Genomic DNA, 20,432 nt, shown 5'->3' on the forward strand with positions numbered 1-20,432 from the left:
GGCCTGCTTCTTATTTAACATTATAAAGAAATAAATATATAATCATAGGTCTGTATTTTTGGAACATGCTCTGGTGGCCATTACAATCAGAATAATTTCTGAACTTTTTTTGTTTGTGCATCAGCTTATGAAGGGTTGATTAGGAAGCAAAAAAATGCCCTCATAGATTTTTGTTTTACTTAGATTTGATTACCTTATTAAAATCGAGAATATGATTCTTATTCTCTTCATAAAGCTACACAATTGTGCTTTACCAATGGTTATAAAAGAAACGAAATGCAGATTTCATCCTATGTCAGGTCCCGCTACCCATGTAGCTTTTGCAAGCATACAGTTCCCACTAAAATTCATGAATACTCTGGGAAAGGAGCACTTACAGCAGGAGCAGAGGTTTCATTTTGTCATAGTGCCCAATCTGGGAATCTGCAGCTGGTGAATGTGAGAATATGAAGTACTTTAAAGTCACTGAGCAAGTAATATTTGAGGAAGGGAAGGGAGTTAAACCTTGTTGGGGGTCTTTGTTCTGTTCTCAGAATACTGCTCTGGGATATCATTCGCCTTCTCCCTATTTCTCTTGGGTCCCCTTTTGCCATTCTACTTTTTCTTAAGAAGACTCACCCACGTGTAGACTCTCTTCACTCTGAAGTTTTGTTCTAGAAACTCTCATTTTCCACCTGTTGATGGTGCCCAAATTGAAACTTCCACAGGTGGCCTCTCTTGTTAATGCCAGACTCACATTGTCAGTTCTCATCTCCTCTTAGATATTACTGTGTGTTGGCTTATTTGACTAGGACACTGAGTACCACCTATGGCCATAGTTCCTTCTTGGCACAAATGAGAGTGGCCCATGACCTATGCAATGAAAGCTATTATGTCTCTAAAAAAACTGATCACTAGGTCTTACTCTTAGGGATTCTAATCTATGGATCTAAGGGTACATCTGAGATTGGGAGTGGTTCATTGCTTCCCAGGTGATTCCATTGTGCAGCCAGAGATGAGAATCACCACTCTCTATTGTCTTGTTGTCTGAAACATATTTGATCTCCAAATTAAAAGCTCAACTCTTTTGCAGGTGTTTGAAGTTCTTGAAGATTTAGTAGATTTCTCACTGCCATCTCTTTCTAGGCCTCTGATTTTTAGCTGTGCTGAACTCCAGCCAAACTCCTGCCTGAGTGACATAGTGAGTAACATAATGAGTGACATAGGCTCAGAGACAATCCTGTGGTAGCCTGACAGTATTCAACAGAATTTCTCTGGCTCCCTCCTCTTGCAACACTTTGCAGTCCTCTGCAAAATTTCCTCTATTTCTATTTGAGTTCCAGGTGGTGTCTAACGTGTTCTGCTAATTATTCACCTCGAATAGATTTTTATTTTCAGGAGAACAGGACTGTGTCTTTTTCACAGGAATATTATCAGTACTTCCTTGCAATTGCTGGCTCAGCGAACAGTTGTGGAATGAATGAATAAATAAATGCCACATGACCAAACAATGCCGAATCCTTTCTGTTCCTTCATACTGACTCATAGAGTGAGGAGTATGTGCATATGTGTTTGTGTGTGTAAATGTCCATGTGAGTGTGTGTGTGTGCACACTTGCCTACACATGTGTTGCTTGGACCACACTTATGAATCTGCTCTACTTTTCCTTGAAAAAATTGGTCAAATAGATGACTTCCCTTCAGGCTGGCTGGGTCAATCTTCTGCACATAGCGTGAGTCATTGACACCACTGGAGTGCTTCCAGGCTCAGACAACAGGTTGAATGTTGGTTGGATTTTGTCTGCTGTTGGCCTAGGGTATGGGTCAGGGTAAGGAATGACAATACCTGTAGGATGAAGTTTTTCCTCCTAGATGTTCCTGGGTGGGAGTGACCTTAAGAAATGATGACATCCCAAACTGGTGACCTAGAAACTCATCATAGACAACCTGCAGGATGCACTATTTCAACCCCTTTTCTCCTCTACCTACAGCTCATTTTGAAAGACACAACTCAGCTGTTCCTTCTAAAGTACAATGCCGGGTATAAAATGACCCTTAGCAAATATCACACATTAATGTATAATAAATCAGTGAATAATAGATTAAATAAGTGAATGTTTGTTGATTTTGTCTTAAGTTAGATTCATTTCCAGTATGGGTCTTTTCCCATCATTTAGATATGAAAGAGATATTTAACTTTCTGTTTATCATACATGGACCCTTAAAGATTACTTGGGGGGGCAGTCAATGGAACCCACATGAGAAGTTTTGAAGTCCCTTGAAGACTTCACACCAAGACCTAACACATCAGCTACTTAGCCACATTAAAATGCGGTTGGTGTGACTGAAAAACTAAATTTGTTTAATTTTAGGTATTTTAAAATTTAAACTTAAGAATGGATATTATGTTCGGTTATTGAAAAACTTTTGAGTTCATTTAGAACAACTTGGGTATGTGAATCCACATTTTCAACTATATATTTTATGAAATCTTAATACAGATCAAGTGCTTCTGGTGTAATTTTATCATGCTAACTGAGATGTACTGGAACTTGTAAGAGCCTTGCTAGATTTCTGAGAATTAGTATGAAAACATGAACATAGAATATCAATAATATGGGGGTTAATTACATGTCGAAACAATGATATTTAGAGTATATTGGATTACATATAATATATTATAAAATAATTTCATCCATTTCCTTTTTTAATGTGGCAACTGGAAAATTCGGCATTGCCTTTGTGGCTTGCATCATATTTCTTTTGAATGGTGCTGTTATAGGACTTGTGCAAAGTTGCCTTGTTATGTGCATTAGTAGAACCCAAGGAGTAGCTTTGTCCCCCACCATAGAGCATCTTTAGTTACAATTTTGCTCTAAATTGAAGCAGAAAATTTTTTGGTGGACTGTGTTTGTTTGTTTGTTGTTTGTATTGGACGAGTACTTTTGTAGTGTTAAATCCGAGCATCTGCTGTAAAGTGTGACATTTGTGTTCTCAAGGTATTACCCTAGATGAAGCATTTATTAAAGGCTTGTGTGAGGGCTACTTTTATGTGTCAACTTGACTGAGCTAAGGGATGCCCAGAGAGCTGATAGAACATTATTTCTGGCTGCGTCTATAAGGGGGATTCTGGAAGCAATTAGGACTGGATTCAGTAGATGGAGTAAAGATATCTGTTTTCATCAATGTGGGAGGCATCATCCAATCTTTTGGGGGCTTGAATGGAACAAAAAAGCAAAGAAAAGGTGAATTCTTTCTCTTTTCTTGAGCTAAGAATTTTATCTTCTGCCCTCAGAAATTGAAGCTCCTGATCCTCAGGCCTTCAGACTCCAGGACTTACACCAGCAGTCATCTGGTTCTCAGGTCTTTAGACTTGGACTGGCTTTCCTGGGTCTCCCACTCACAGAATGCAGATAGTGGGACTTCTTAGCCTCCATAATCGCATGAGCCATTTTTATCATAAATCTCCTGTTGTCTATGTCTATATTTGTCTACATTTGTCTATGTCTATGTCTGTCTGTCTATGCCTATGTCTATGTAGCCTTTTCAGATTGGCATCTTTTACTAGCAATATTAATTTAAGTTTTCGTGGTATTTTCTTGGCTTTATAGCTCATTTATTTATAACAGAATAATACTTTATTGTCTGGATATAACAAAACTTATTTATTTACCTTTGGAGGACATGTTGGTTGCTTCAAGCTTTTGACAATAATGAAAAAAGCTGCTATAAGCATTCATGCACAGGTTTTTGTAAGTTTTCATCTCACTTGAGTAAATACTAGGGAACATGACTGCTGGATAGTATGGTAAGACTATGTTTAGTTTTGTAAGAAACTACCAAACTGCTTTCCAAAGTAGCTGTACTATTTTACATTTCCACTGGTAATGAGTAAGCGTTCTTGTTATTCAATATCCTTGCCAGTATTTGGTATTGTCAGTTTTTTTTTTAATCTAGTCATTCTAATAGATGTGTAATGGCATTTAATGGCTATTTTAATTCACAGTTCCTTAGTGACATATGATATTGAGCATTTTTTCATATGCTTATTTACTATATGTATCTCTTCTTCAGTGAGATGTCTGTTCAGATCTTTTGACTATTTTTAAATTGATTGTTTTTGTATTGTTGAAATTTAAGAGTTCTTGATATATTTTGGAAAAAAGTCTTTTTTCAGATGTGTGTTTTATAAATATTTTCTCCCACAATGTGGCTTGTTTTTGCAGAGCAGATAATTTTAATTTTAATAAAGTTCAATTTATCATTTTTTCTTTCATTGTACTTTCTATATTGTCAAAGAGAAAATTTTGGCAAGATGTAAAAAAATATTTTAAACTTAACAAAAATGAAAATATGACATACTAAAATTTGTAGGCTGTGGATACATCAGCGCTTAGAGTAAAATTAGTAGCATTAAATGTTTAAATTAGGAAAAAAATAGAAAAAGTTTCAAATTAATAATCAGAGAAAAGAAATAATTTTAAGATTAAAACTCAATTAAATTGAAAAGAAAAATCAATAGAGAAAATCAGTGAAAAGGCTGTTTTTTAACAGTAATACAAATTGATAAATATCTAGCAAGAAAAATAAAAATGATACAAATTAGCAACATCAAGAACACAAAAGATGTCATTAAAGACCACACGGATATTAAAAATAAAATAAAGAGATACTATGAATAGCTAACTTATTCGAGGCATGTAAATTAGACAAGTTAGATAGGATATGGTGAGGTGAGGTTCTGGGCATGGAGATTCTGCCTTCTTCTTTCATACCCACATCCCAGATTCCCTTGGGTAACCAATATTCCCCAACTCTCCTGCCCCAGAATGTGGGCTCCAACTCAGGTTGTGGCAATCTGACTATTGCTTTCACCTGACTGTTCTGTCTGCTTTGAGTGGAGAGGAGAAAATGGATCAGAATCAGGGAGACATTAAGAAATGTTTGCAGGAATGGTAGCATGATGTTACCCTGCACTGCCAAGGAGCAGCTAAGATCCTGGAATGGGTTCATATAGTGTAAGGCAGAGATGAAAGTTGGAGACACTGCCACCTGATAGCCACTTGGCGCATCTTGATCTCTTTCCCAATTGTTCAGTTATATGAGTCAATACAACACTTCCTTGTTTCCCTCATATTCTTTTTCCTTTTTTTCTTAAGCTAATTTGAACTGAATTTTTAGTTAATTGCAACCACCAGAGTCTTAAGCGATATGATGGTCTATACTTCCTTAGGTTGTGTTGAATGTCTAGTATCTCAGTGTTGGCATGGGAATCCATTATTTTTCCACCTTTAATGATTAAAATGTACTAATAATTTGTCCACCATGGTGATTTCTACTATTGTATAGATTAATAGTTTTACAAACTTTTTAAAGAATAGTATCTATTTTTCATTGTATTTAAAAACCAAACAAAGATACAAAAGAGGTATAGTAAGAGTATTGCAGTTGGAGTACAATCAGGTATTTTCTGGCCTGCTTGATCTTTAAACCACCCCATTCCCCAGGAGGTACCATGAAGAATCTTAGAATCTGTGAAACGTAGTGTATAAAGCACTGTTTTATGATTTACCATGCTAACTGGGTACTTTAGAAAACAAAAGAGGACACACAGATTTGGGGGGGGAGGGGAAGGCTTAAACAGAGACAATCCCAAGTAAATATGGGACACATAGGCACTCTGGTTCTACATGGTAGAGTCAAAAGGAGAGGAGAGTATGAGATGTCAGAACACATGAGTGCAAACTGGGGATCCTCAACAAGTGATTTAGTTTCTCTGATCTGAGCTTCAGGTTTCATTTCTATATTAATGAAGTCAGTGAATGCTACCTCATGGAGGCTCTTGTAGGATCATGGTTATGAAAATCTTTGTAAATCACAGAGCACAATGTAACAGTAGTTTTTATTACATGAACTAGCATAAATTGGTTGACTCTAAACTGTGGTTATTCTTAACTGTATACTGTAATGAGTTCTCAGGAAAAAAGTTCAGTATAATTAGGAGCTTCATAAACTGCCCCAAATTAGAAGGCTCACCATTAAACAACACTCTCTGATAAATTCTTCTGTAAAGGTCAGAAGTTTTATGGGTTGAAAAATCAACCTCATGCTTACATCTTATATATCAGGATTTGTTTTTGAGCAAATCACAACTTTAATGCTCTCGGTGATCTGTCCCCTAGCTAGATGTGGAGAGTGAGGCATTTCATAAATGTTAGGTTACCTGTTCATGATGCAGCCTGTGTGTGTGGGGGGGGGGGGGGGAGGCCTGCGATGAAAACCTTTTGGGGGCTCATTATGAACATGAAGAAAAAAAAAGCAACAACATAAATTATTGAAAAGCAGGGCCCTGTCTGTTTAATTTATTTCACATTGCACCCCTGTAGCACCAGACTCCAGTGGGCTAATAAATATGAGATGCAGCTGCAGAGAAGAGGCAACATGCACATACTGATTGCAAGACTGGTGCTCAGACAAGCTTGCTCAATTGGTTTATTGTCAGTTTTCCAGTACCTTCAATATGTCTGCAGCTCCTGTCTAGGCACGCTTGCCCTATCTCCTGACGGATATTTAGGAAACACTTCCTATTTACACTAGCTCAATCTCCTGAGCTGGTCATTCCTTCCCCATGTGTGTGCTGCCATCTGGGAAAACTTAGCCATTGTCTGTTAGGCCTTTGAAGCTTGATTATAGAAGAAGGGAAAACATCAGCCACAATAGAGCTGTCTGCCCAGTTTGGAACACCAGTGCAATCTTTTTTCTCTCTTTCTTTTTGTAATTCACATATTTTTGATCATCTTCACATAGGGCAGAATATATGTAGTGGAGTGTCTTCTAGAATCCTTTCTCTTGAATAGAACGAACCCCACATACAGCTATATTCCAGTCCCCATCAAACCAGTTTTGTGAATGTGATCATGTTGAAAAAAGATTTATTCCAGTCCTTTCATCTTTCATCCACTGAATGACAAAAGAATCTAAAATTTCAAAGCATAAATCAAAGCATAAATGCTCACAATATAATTTTCCCATTTCTTTATCTCTATGTCCTCACTCCAACTCCAAACTTTGGTTTTTTTGAAACCAGTCATGGATGTAAATAAAGTTTATTGTTTTCCATGATAAAGCTTTCACATTCAACAATAAGGCATTAAGTGAAAACAAAATTCTTACAATGGTATAATAGATATTAGCAATGTTCCTGCAGAAATGTTGATATGTAGTCAATGGAATCAAATATATACTCTACTGTTAAGTGGAGGTGAAAGCGGTAAGCTAGAATTATATCCGTTTGGTGATTTGTTTTGGTAAAAAAAAATCAATATGTGCATGAATAAACTAGTATACCCCAAATAATTAACATCGTTATCTCTGTGGGATAGAATCACAGACTATTTTTCTTATTTTTCCTTTCTCTGTTTCCTTCTCTCTGCTTATTTGGATTTTTGAATTCTTTTACAATAATGTATCATATTTGTAATAAAACACGCCTTATAAGGTAAGTTGAAAAACATCAAGAAAGGTCTAAGATTACACAAACTTAATTTATGCCAAGAAATTGAGTGTTAGGGCAGGGCACAATCAAGGTAACCATGGCAATGGAAGGCTAGAGTGACCCAGTTGACACGAAAGAACAAATAATCAATACACACTATGCCTTCTTGGGGAAGAAATTTTGTACATATGTTTAAATATGTTTTATGGTTCAGGAATTCCAAGGTTATGAAATTAGAGTATTCACTGTAGTGGAGATACCAATTATTTGATTGGTATCGCCTCTCTTTTTCCCTTTAATGATCATTTCTTTGTGTTTAAGCCAATGATGGCTCCTCATCTAAAGAACTAGGCTCTCAGCCAACTTTGAAGTGGGACGTGGCCTATGAGGCAATTCTAGTCAGGTATGTGAATGGCAGCAGTGAGAACCACCTCTGAGATATGCCTTATTTTCTCTCTGTTACTTGGATTCTGCACATGGTAATGAAAGCTGATGCAATCTCTTAGTCCATGAGATGCGATCCATGCAGCAAGAACTAAGGAAGTTGAGTCCTTGATGCTATTCAACCACCATAGCAGCTCTAAATTGCTTATTTGTGAGAATTTAAGCAAGAGAGAAACAATCTTTTATCTTGTTTAACCCGTTTGTAGGATTTTATTTTGTTGTTGTTATAGCAACTGAATCATTGTCCTAATTAATAACAGTAGAGTATATTAGTATCATTTAATAAAACATACTAATATTATGTGTGATTAGATCCTATTCTCCCATCTTTTCTTTCTTTCTCTTTTCCTCCATGCTTTTGCAGGAACCCTCACCTCACTGAACAAGTGCAGAGTACCAGTGGACTCTAGGCATACTTGTTGTTTCTTAGCTTTCCTGAAACATAGATATAAGTTCCTAATCTAGCAGATACTTGAAGAAAAAGTCTGTTAAAAAATCAATGTAAAAAAATTTCCTTTATTTCAGCAATTCACTTTGATAAAAACTGGAAATTAAAATTTAAATAAATGATTATGTAAAAAGTAACTGCCTTTAGGGTCGAACCTGTATACCTGTTGGTTTGCACGAACCCCATGAGGCTCACTTTATGAGCGAGTCCAAGAGAACAACATAGGTTAAAGCAATATGAACACCATACAGACACAAGGTGAACATCTAGGATAAAGAGACTGGACATTGAAGATATACAAAAGTAAGAGAGTCTTGCAGAGCAGGCAACCAGAGACCAGAGACAGGGGGCAAGGAAAAGCATCCAGCCTGGGGAGCATTACAGGCAAAAGCACAGATACAGAAAAGAATGTTAAATGTTGGGGACCATAACAGTGGGGGCAGTTGGTCTGGATGAACTGAGAGTTCACGAGAGGAGCAGAAGGCAAAGGCCCTTGAAGGGTGAGGGCAGATGTTAAGCTACCGCAGACTTCACTTTTTGACACATGATGTAGCTCTGTTAAATAGATTCCAAACCTCCCGTTCTCGTGCAGATCCAAATTTTGGAATTATGATAGAACATTAGACTATAAAATACCATATATGTCTGAAATGTCCAAGACAATATATAGGCTAAGCTTTGTTTACAGAATGTCAAAACAGGCAAGTCAGATACCTCCCTAGTGAGGAAGAAAAAATCATAATAAACTGGTTTTATGTGTCTTCTCCTGCACAAGATGCCAGCTGGAGTTTTAGCTCTTATCTAAATCCTCTCACTCAAGCGATGGAATCCAAGTAATAGATACAGTATCATCTATCACCATCCTACATGTCCTTATAGTCTGCTAAACTGCTTAAGGGGTGACACACTATTCCAAAGATGGGGTTCCCAGGGCAGCTATCTAGCATCTTCATAGCCATGCTTCATATGGTATCACACCAACCTGCCAAAGTGGATGGCTTCTCTCTTCCATTTTAGAGTGTGTCCCTTTCTCTTTCTCTTCTCTTCTTATCCAATAAGGGAAACAAACCTTTTTCTGATCATTAAATTTCTCTGCTTAAATCATTAGCCAAGTCATATCCTTTGTGCCCTTTGGTTTTTGCCAGACAAGGGAGGAAAGTTAGTATTCTCCTTTTTTATTTTTATTTTTTCTAAATTGAATTTATTGGGGTAATATTAGTTAATACAATTATATAAGTTTCAAGTATACAATTCAATAATGTCATATTGCATTGTGTGTTCATCATCCAGAGTTAAATTTCCTCCCATCATCCCCTTTACTCTTATCTACCTCTGCACCTCCTCCCTTTCTCTCTGATAACAACTTAACTCTTTGTGTCTATCAGTTTTGTTTGTATGTCTTGTTTATTTGTTGCTTTCAGTTTTTATATCCCACTTATAAGAGAAATTATATGGTTCTCAACATTTTCTAGCTGACTCATCTCACTTAACATGATAATCTCAAGATCATTCATGTTGCCACAAATGGCAGTATTTCATCTTTTCTTAAGGCTGAATAATATTTTTTGTATATATGTACTATATCTTTATCCAATCATCTATCAAAGGGTACTTCAGTTGTTTTCATGTGTTGACCACCGTGAATAGTGCTGCAATGAACATCAGTGTGCATGTATCTTTATAAATAAATGTTTTCAAGTTTTTGGGGTAGATACCCAAAATAAAGATCACTGGGTCATATGATAATTCTATTCTTAATTTTTTGAGAAACCTCCGTATTATTTTCCATAGTGGCTGTACCAATTTACATTCTCACCAACAGTGTATGAGGGTTCCTCTTTCCCTACAATCTCTCCAATGTTTGTTGTTATTTGTCTTGATAATAGCCATTCTAACAGGTGTATCTCATGAAATGGTATCTTATTGTGGTTTTGTTTTACCTTTCCCTAATAATTAGTGAAGTTGAGCATCATTTCATATGTCTGTTGGTCATTTGTATGTTTTCTTGGGAGAAGTATATGTTCAGGTCCTCTGCCAATTTTTTTAATTGGATTATTTGTTTTTGTTGTTGTTGTTGAGTTGTATGAGTTCTGTATATATTTTGGATATTAAAGATTATTGGAAGTAGTGTTTGAAAATATCTTCTCCCATTCAGTTGGTTGCCTCTTTGTTTTGTTGTTGGTTTCTTTTCCCATGCAGAAGCTTTTTAGTTAGATATAGTTCCATTCACTTATTTTTTATTTTATTTCCCTTGCCTTTGAGGTCAAATTCATAAAATCTTCTTTAAGTTCAAGGTCCATAAGTTTAGTTCCTATATTTTCTTCTCTGCAATTTATTGTTTCAGATCTTATATTTAGGTCTTTGATTCATTTGGAGTTAATGTTGGTGTATGATCTAGCTTCATTCTTTTGCAGGTGACCTTCCAATTTTCCCAGCAGCATTTATTGAAGAGGTTTTCTTGTATATTTTTGCCTCCTTTGTTAAAAGTTATTTGCATATATATATATATATATATATATATATATATATATATATAATTTCTGGGCTCTCAATTCTGTTCCATTGGTTTATGTGTCTGTTTTTTTTTCTTTTTCTAACACTGTGCTGTTTTGATTATTGTCACTTTGCAGTATAATTTGAAGTCAGGCAGTGTGACACTTCTGGACCTGTTTTTTTTTTTTTTTCCTCTCATGATTACTTTGGCTATTTGGGATCTTTTCTGATTCAATACAAATATGATGATGTTTCATTCTAGTTTTTTTTAAAGTGCCACTGGAAGAGTTAGTATTCTTTTCTTTCTTACCATATGATGGTGATAGCAGTTCCTCATTGTCCTGCCACAAAGTTTCTACTGCAGTTTTGACTCTCAGCCCCTTCTCCCCTAGTCTGAGCAACCTATGTGACTTAGGTTTTGCAGGGTTTCACAGTGTGGATATTTATTGCCCTTGTTTACTCAGAGCCACTTTTCGATGTATATAATTTTTCATTCATTGAGTCTGGTGGTAATGTTTTGAATGGGTGGGCTTCTTAATGCACAGATTACTGGATCCCTGCCCCAGAGTTTCTGCAGGTCTGGGGTGGAGCCCAAAAGTGTGCATTTCTAGTAAGTTTCTGAATGGACTATAGGATCACATTTTGAGAACAACTTCTAGCACACCCTTGTCTTAATACTGTCTTCGTGTTTTTGTCATACTGAAGGGACTTCTCTGAAATGTTCTGGTTTCTTGTGGCTCATCTTCTGCTCTGTCTAGTTTTGAACAGAATGTGGAAGGAAGATGTTGTTGCCAAAGTGTAGGGAGGAGAGACGACAATTGTGTGTGTCTGAGACAGAGCTGGCTGAGAGTGGGGGACTCAGGAAGGCCAGACAGGTCAGCCATGACCCTTACCTCCAGTGTCCTAGGAAGCCCGGTGGCAGAGCTGCTAAAGTTCTTGGGTAGCATTGACATGAGGTCCTCACTGAATGTTTGTTCTACAAACCTGGAATTCTTGCTCCATCCAGAAACATCAAGCTTAATTTGCTATTAACACCTGCAGTAAGTGGCAAGGCTTGCGTCATTAAGATTACCAGAAGAAAACAGCTGCCTCACTTTGAATTAAGGAGTATTAAGAATTAATGAGGTATCAGCACTTGCGGTCTGACAAAATGTAAGATACTTCTCTCACACCCCTCCTCTCTCTGTCGCCTTCTGCTTCCCCTCTTTTTTATTTAAGATATTTTAGAAGAATAAATGTCAACCATAGGGCTATGGATGTCACCAGGAAAACAGAAAAGAGATTTTGCATTTTTTGCAGAGGTTCATGGAAACACTATAGCTTATTTTATACATTTTATTTGAGGGGTCATATCACACATTAGCATTTGCACTTGCTGTTTATTCCAAATGAGTCAAATTGGAAGGGAAGGATAATTTGTTGGAATGACAGTGTGTCAGTGAAACTATGAAAGAGCTGCTGGTGATTCATGACAGTGGGTGTTAGGGGCAACCTGGGAGCTGTTCTCAGCTTCCTACATTTCCTGGTCTCAGTGACTTCAGGGAAGTAGCTATATCATACTGAAAACTTACCTCTAGAATGCTGTGACATGTTCCTGGGAAGTTTGTAGGTCTGGAAATAGTCACAATATGTGTACATTCACCAATAAAGAGTATGCAGATGTTCTCATTTTCATCGTGGAGAGCATGAAAAGCACCTGAGATGTTTTTGTTCTATTTCCTAGATAATTTTGATGAGCCTGAAGCCCAGGCTTAGCAATGTTTCTTTATGTGGTCTTTTCTTCAAGAATCTGGAGGATACACCCACGCATCATGATTTGTTGTAGCTCAAAGATCCTTATAGATGCAGTCCAGGCCTATTTTTCAATGTTCTTTGAAGGAAGTTTATGAATGTTAACAATAATATACCTTTTAAATGTGTAACTATTATTCATGGCATGTGGCTATTATGAAGATGAATTATGAGTAATTGTTTAACATCCTTTCCAATATTAATTAATTTACTTTTCGAACTAATTCAATGAAGTCAGTGCCATTTCTATTTACATTTTATAGATGAACAAAACTGAGGCATAGTCTGTAATTTGCAGCAGGTCACAAAGTCAGTATTCAGACATCATGCTCTCAGTTATTACATGGAACTACCTATTGTTTTGCTGATGAGATTTGATTGGCAGAAGGTACTTGCAAACTTGTTAATGAACCCATTGAATCAAAAGCACATATGTGTTTCTGGACAGAGAAGTGAAGTGAGTGTGCCCTTCTTAAAAGCCTCTAATTTCTTTCCATTGTTTTAAAATCAAGTACTAACTCTTTAGCATGGTCTTCTTAGATTACCTCCCAAGTTCTACTATTCAACCACATATGACTATTCCCTACCTTTGCTTACAACATCTCTTAGTACTGGAATTGCCTTCCTTCCCATACCCTGTCTGAACACTTTTAACTCTGGCAAATTCCTTCTAGAGCTTCCCAATTTGTGTGCCAGGTCTGGTTGTGCATATGTCACGATGATGGTCTTTGAATCCTCAGAGCAATTAGACATGGTTCAGAGTTTCTGGAAGCCCTTCTTCTGGCCATTTGCAGTCCTATCTGTTTATTTTAATGTGATATATATATATATTACTATATATATATATTACTATATTACTATATTCTTGCCATTCTCTGGGCTGCTCCTTACCCATGGAGCTGATCTATATAAATCTCCACACCCAGGTTTGATCAGAGGGCAGGGGGAAAGGTGAGGGTATTTTTCCCTCCATTCTCTCCATGACTTGGGGCTACAGTTCTGGCAGCAGATGTGTCCTTCCCTCCTGAGCTAGAGCTTCATCTGCCAGCTCCTCTTTCTTGACTCCAAGTCTTTTATGAAAGTAAGAGGTTACCACTGTGCTTGGTCTCTCAGGGTTATTCCAGTCCTTGTTGGGTCACTTTAACCAAAATACTATCGCTTCTTCTTCATCGGAATCTCTGTGTTTGAACCATAAAGATGAATTGTGTCTTCTGCTGGGGACTTGACCTTGAAACTCTTTCTTCCCAAATTACATCTAGGCCTTGTCTTCCGACACACAAATCTTCACCACCTACACAGCCCTGGTGCCTACTCACAGGAACACAAGACATCCTTAGAGATATTGGAATTATGATGATATAGACTTAAGAGCTAATCAGATTCTTCGAAAGGCATTGTGTTGGATTCCTTCTACTCCCCTTTCCTTCCACACCACACTCAATTTGTGGTTGGTCCCAAGTACATGTTACAAAGAACCCACACTCTTTCTCTTTATCCAGAACACAACCCAGCGGTCATTGAGTTATTTTTCTTCCCTTGATGTGTATATGATTGTTGATGTACTTATCTTCCCTGAGAATCTATTTCCACTGGGGGAAAGTGTGTATCCTTAGGACTAGCTCAAAATAAATGCTTCTTGAATACATGCATGCATGTATAAATGAAAAAAACACCTGGCGAGATGTGGGGTCCATCTTGTAGTCACAGAATAAAAGTAATGCATCCCACCCCCCCCACCCCCCCGCCCCAATCCTCAACACTTTAAAACGAAGCAGCTATCCTTCCTATGGTTCCAGTAGCAGATTTGCTGGTCTGATTCCATCTTTGGCCTGCTTCCCTCTGTGCCATATTTGTAAGACAATGAGGCATTGAGTGCCTTGCACCAGCTGGATAAGATGGTAAGCAGAGAAGTCAGGGTTCCCAACATCCAGTCCAACACTCTCTTGACTAAACCACATGGACTGTTTTCTTCTGCTCTGCCTTGGACCACTCGACTCTTCTTGACTCAGACACCACTGATCTCTTTCCCAGGATACACACCCACCTGCTCCCGGAGCCAAGTTTTGTTAGGCGTGTGGCTTTTCTTGGAATGCTCAGTCACCTTGGAGCTCTGGCCCTTTGTCCCAGAGCAGGAGGATTTGCGTAGACAAATTCCCACCATGAGGGACCAGTGTGAGTCTCCAAGCCCTCAAACCAGCCAGAGACTGTGGTTTTCTGCCTCTGCTTCATGCTGTGCACAGTTGACAAGAAGTAGAAATCCAAGTTTGTAGAATATAACCCTTCTTCATAGTAAACCTATTTTTGAGCTAAACAAGGCATACAGGCCACCACTGATTTAATACAAGCAGAAAATGTGCAAATCTTCAATGAGAGCCAAATTCACACATGTTCTCTTTTTTGTTGTCGTCTCCTCCACCTTTTCCTTTTTCCAACAAGTCTGTTATTTGCTGATGTGTGAAAAAGTAAACAGAAAATGAATAAGCTATGGCATTAGAAGGAGAAAATTTAAGCTAAAAATCTGAATGTGGAAAAAAAGGCTGCAAAACAGGGTAAACAGTTAAGGCAAATATTTTAGATCAAAATAGCCAACATACCACAGCTGGGATATGGACTTTACTGCTGGTAAAATGAAGCTAACAGGGATTAAATGAACCAAAACCAAGTTTGGAGATAGAAAAGAATTTTAAATATTGTTATTTATCTTCGAAAAACGTGTGATGTAAGGTTTGACTTTTGTTTGAGCAAACATTTGAAGTTTTGCTATCTGCTGCTACTGTTTTAGGGCTTTGCATTAGATATTAGTTATGAATGTGTGTATATGTGTGTACAAATATATTATATATATATATTACATATATATATATAATATATTTTGTTTGTTGTTGAACAACAACAGTAAAAATGATTAGTGGAGTTGAAATTTGCAGCAATACACAGATCGCTTGCTACAATGTTTAGGATGGCTGAAATATGCAATAATTAATTTTAACATGTACTGTAATTGGTTCCATATGCATTGCTGTCAACTGTGATGCATCATAATTAAGCTGACATGTTCAAAAACTGGCCACCGAAATAAGCACTCACTGAATTTTCCAACTGTGTGCAGCGGCTGCTTCTCTGCCTCTCGTTTGCCACTTAGGGCCCGCATTGCTGGGTTTGATTTTGCTGCTGTTCTCCTCCATGTTTTATCTATTGTACTCCCTGAAATTTTAAATGACTTCCTTGAGTGAATTCAAGCTCTTTCCCCACCTTCATTTTTACATGGTCACATATTTTAGCAGTGATAGATGCAATTTCCTAAGTCATCATAAATCAGATCTAAAATTGCAAGAATGGTCGAGAATTTGATATAAAATAAGACACAGGAACAGATCCATAAAAGTTCCATAATTTAGCTCCTTCACCCCCAATTGAACCAAGCTTGAACTCTTATTAGGAAATGCATAGTATGTGACACATATCCACCTCTGGTCCCCCATCCTATGAATGAAAATGTTTCTACTTGTGACCATCTTCCTTTTTTATTTCTATGGTCATTAGAGTACTTATGTACCTGATAATCATTTTTTTTCTCTTGTAAAAGCAACATAGCTTAGTTGAAGGGCTTTGAAATAGTGTCTGGTGGACCTGGGGTCAAGTCCCAGTTCTGTTACCATTAATAGTATTAGTAAGTTCTCTGAGTGTTAGCTTTCTTCCTGGAAAAAAATGGGAATAATAATACTCTTTCTATTGTCATCTCTAAGTTCAGGACAATAGATTGAGATATAAGCATTACTGAATACAGTAGCCTTTTAGTTCCCGAAATCTCTATTCTCAATCAACATGAACCATGTCTGTCTTTGGACTTCATGTTACCATAATTTGCTATTTTAACTTAATAAAAAATTGCATCCCCTGCCTCCATTGCCACTTCCAATGCCATACCTTCTCTAATATGTTAATCATATAGATGGGTCATGTGATGGCAAAATATTTCATAACAAAAGTTAATTCACAGCCCACCCATACTTAATCAGAGTGTCACTGGCTGTGAAACTCCTTAGTATAATTTTTTCAAGGAAGAGCGTGGTAGCCATATTACTATCAGCTTCTTTTGGGAGCCACATTCTTTCACTTATTTCAATCAGGTGACACTGGCTCTCCTATTTGCGTACAGAAAATTAGTCCTGGCCAATCATGGTGTCTCTTCTGTCTTTCAATAGAAAACATTGTTGCCATCATGTGGCCATGTGACCAAGCCTGACCAATAAGCATTTTCTCATGAACTTTAATAGATGAAATTGTGAGACAAATTTCTCTCATCCGCTGTGAAATGAATTATGAAGATATAAACATGGTGATTTTCCATCACAAGAAAGAAGCCATGCTCTCTGTCCCATAAAGGAAGGTGAGATTGAGGTCCGTACATGAGGAGGAGCAGCGTTGATAGGCAATACTAATTAATGGCTTTGGAAACTGTCAGTTGAGTTCTAAGAGAGCAGAATTTACTCCAGTTTCTGCTGTCTTAGTTTTTGGTTAAATCCCTCTCTGGAGTTAGGAAGTTAAGGAAGAACTGGATTGAGGAGGGACAGTGGTCCTTTATTTTCCTCTGTTTTCTCCAGTTTTATTGTCTAAAGGGGAATAGGGTCTCTATTTTAAGTTCAGGATCTGACTATGGGGCCGACCACTGCTCAGTGGTCATCCTGACAGTGATCCCTTGGCTACCAGAATATTCCTTTCCACCTTACTCCCTGGTCAACACAGTCTTGGGGCCACAAGACTTGCCCATTAGCCTTGAGCAATCTTTGAATGGTGTTTAGTGCATTTGCAGAAGTTCTCAAACTTAGGGTGCATCTGAATCACTGGAGAGCTTGTGATGACAGATTACTGAGCTCAACCCCCAGAGATCCTGATGCAATAGATCTGATTGAGGTGGTGAGTCTACATTTCTAATAAGTTTCTAAGTTATAATGAGGCTGCTGGTCTGTGGACCATGTTTTGATGACACTTATATAGTGAATGTCAGACTAGGCTGGCAGTTGAAGGACTCCAGTCTTAGCCCCTTAGTCAGTTCACCAAGTCTCTGGGGGCTTCCCTTCATCCACCTGTAAAAAGAAAGAGTTGATTTAAGGGACATTTAAATTTCTTTTAAGACGCTCTAAGTCTACCAGTAAATCATCAAGTTCTACTTGGGAAGACTGTACTGTCATTATGGATTTATTTTTTTACTTTAATAAAGCTAATCCTTAAAAATACAATATCTAATTTCTGCAGAAATAGTGGAGATAGAGGTCAGCAATAGAATAAGATAAATATTAGATGCTGTGAATTCTAAGTCCCTGGCAAATTACTATGCAATTAAGCAATGTTTTCCATTTGAGGGTTATACAGCTTTATAATCATTCATTAATCAGGCACTAGATCTAGATTGAGGCAACAGAAGCTCAGTACTTTCTCCACCACAGAGTAGAGTAGACAGTGCTGGGAAACACAGTAATGGGAATAGAAGAGTTTGGAGAAAAGAAAGAGAACCAGTTAGCACAAAGAGTGTTTTTTCACCCCTCCTACTGTGGCATTCTATACTTCCGTAGCATATCCTCTGGGCATGCAGCCAAGAGAAGGTTTGAAGTTTATGTTAAGAGCCTAATGAGAGTTGTTAGAGAAGAGATGGGTTGTGGCAGCATCTAGGAGATCACACTTAAATTTGAAAAGAAAAGGAGAAAAGGACATAGGAAAGGATTTTTTTTAAAGTAGAAAAGAGAAAATCATCAAGTCTGTTTTTTTTCTTTCACTCTAAGTGCCTGCACAAACCACCTATATTCCATCTGCAACATAAATGACCATTTCATGACTGTGAACAGGAAGCTGTGGCTATAACAAGGTTTCTTTTATTCCTTTACTTTTAAGGAAAAATAAATGATGGGCAAAAAGAAAAATGTATAACAATAATTTAAAAAATAATTTTGTTCATGTAAGGGCCACTTTATGACAGCCTAATGGTATTTAAGGATATTACCTTAAATGGGTATCATAGAGCATTCATTAGCTTATTCAATATACATGTGGCAGTTGCCTAATATATCATGGAAGTGTGTAAAGCCCCAGGAAATCAAACCATAACATTTAAGATGATTCTAGTCTAGATAGGAAGATACCTAATTTTATGAGTTCCAATAGGAATGAGCACAGAATACAGTGAGAGAAGTATAGACTCACAAGGTGGGAGTATCAGCAGAGACCCTGTGGAGACTAATGGCCTCAGACATGAGTAAAGGTTGAGTCAGACAAGAAAAAGATATTCTTTTAGACTCAGCAGCAGACCAGGTTCAAAGAGGTGGATTCATGGAACTCCAATAGTTTATTATGACTGGTGGCTAGGCTTGAAGCTGGAAGGGAGAGCAGTGTCACCTGCTGAGTTTATTTTGACATCCTTGTTCAGAACTGATTCCAGTGCTCAAGAGTTTGATTTATATTGGTGAGGTGGGATGGTGGATCATGGAATTAACTTATGTCTATCTACGGCCAAGTAACTGGGTAGGTTCAGAGTTCTTTCTCTTTTCCGTTTGCTTCTTATTTCTCTTTTCTACACTGCTCATGTTCTTTAATGATGCTTTGCTTCACTTTCTAGGCATGGATGCTTCATTATCTCTATCCTTAACCCTTTCTCTTTTGGACTTACTTTGAAGCTAATTCTGTGTAACCTCCTTCTTTAGATATCAATTTATTTTACAAATAGATAAAATGAATATGACTAGAGTCTATGGATAAACATGATATTTAAAGATGGAGAAGGGAAAAATCTGCAGTTTGCTGCAAGTTGGAGAATGTTTTTCTAGTTTTGGAGTACCTGGATCCTTTTCTCAAATGATGGCTAATAGAATTATATTGGGCCAAATAAGTTTTAAGTTCTTAGGCTTTCCCCTAAAAGAGAACCTTTTGGTAGTAAAAGAACCATTCCTGAAGGACCTAGAAGCCTTTTTTGTATACCTTCTATCCTTGTAGTTATCTCTAAACTTAATTCTTTCTGGAAAACAGAATAATTGCAAGGAAAAATATCTATACCCTAGAAGAGTTTAAGTAGTCTTGGAAACAACAAAACCTCCATCATGGTGGTCACAGTCACCATCATTTCTAACATAACCATCACTCTGCTGAATATTAATTTCCACTTGGTACTGGGAAGGCAAATAAATTTAAATCATAATTTCTGTGTTCAAGAGATAAGTCATATTGTTAGAAGGCTGACACCCATATATAAAAATTCATAATAATAGTAAAAGTAAGACATTGTGGCCCTTTTAATTGTTTTTAAGGCTCAGGCACATTCATTCTGCACTTTTTTTCAGCTTCAGAATTTAGTAGACATTGAATATGTTGTTATCTGGGTATGACTAAGCCAAGAAGTGAAGATTTTGTTTTAACTCTCTTTGGCTTTTTGCTTTCAACTCCAGAACGTTCAAAGAAACAACCTGATTTGGACCAAATTTTATATATTACCAGAGACAATCAACTTACATATAATATTTCATATTATTTAGACTGATATTTGGTAAAAAGTTTTCTGGAGTTAAGTTAACTACAGGCTATGATATGAACATCGACTTAACCTGAGGTCCTATGATTAAAAAGAGGCCAAAACCAAATAAATACTCCACCAAATACTTTCAGAGAAATGGAAATTCAAATTCAAGAAACAAGCAATCACAAGACACACTGATGCACTGATGTCTTTCCAGAACTAGCTCTGAGTCATGGACCACGAGGGGAAGGATGAGAGGGGCTCCCTTGAGCAAATTTCCAA

This window comes from Rousettus aegyptiacus, unplaced genomic scaffold, assembly GCF_014176215.1.
Source record: "Rousettus aegyptiacus isolate mRouAeg1 unplaced genomic scaffold, mRouAeg1.p scaffold_m13_p_12, whole genome shotgun sequence".
Lineage (NCBI taxonomy): Eukaryota > Metazoa > Chordata > Mammalia > Chiroptera > Pteropodidae > Rousettus > Rousettus aegyptiacus.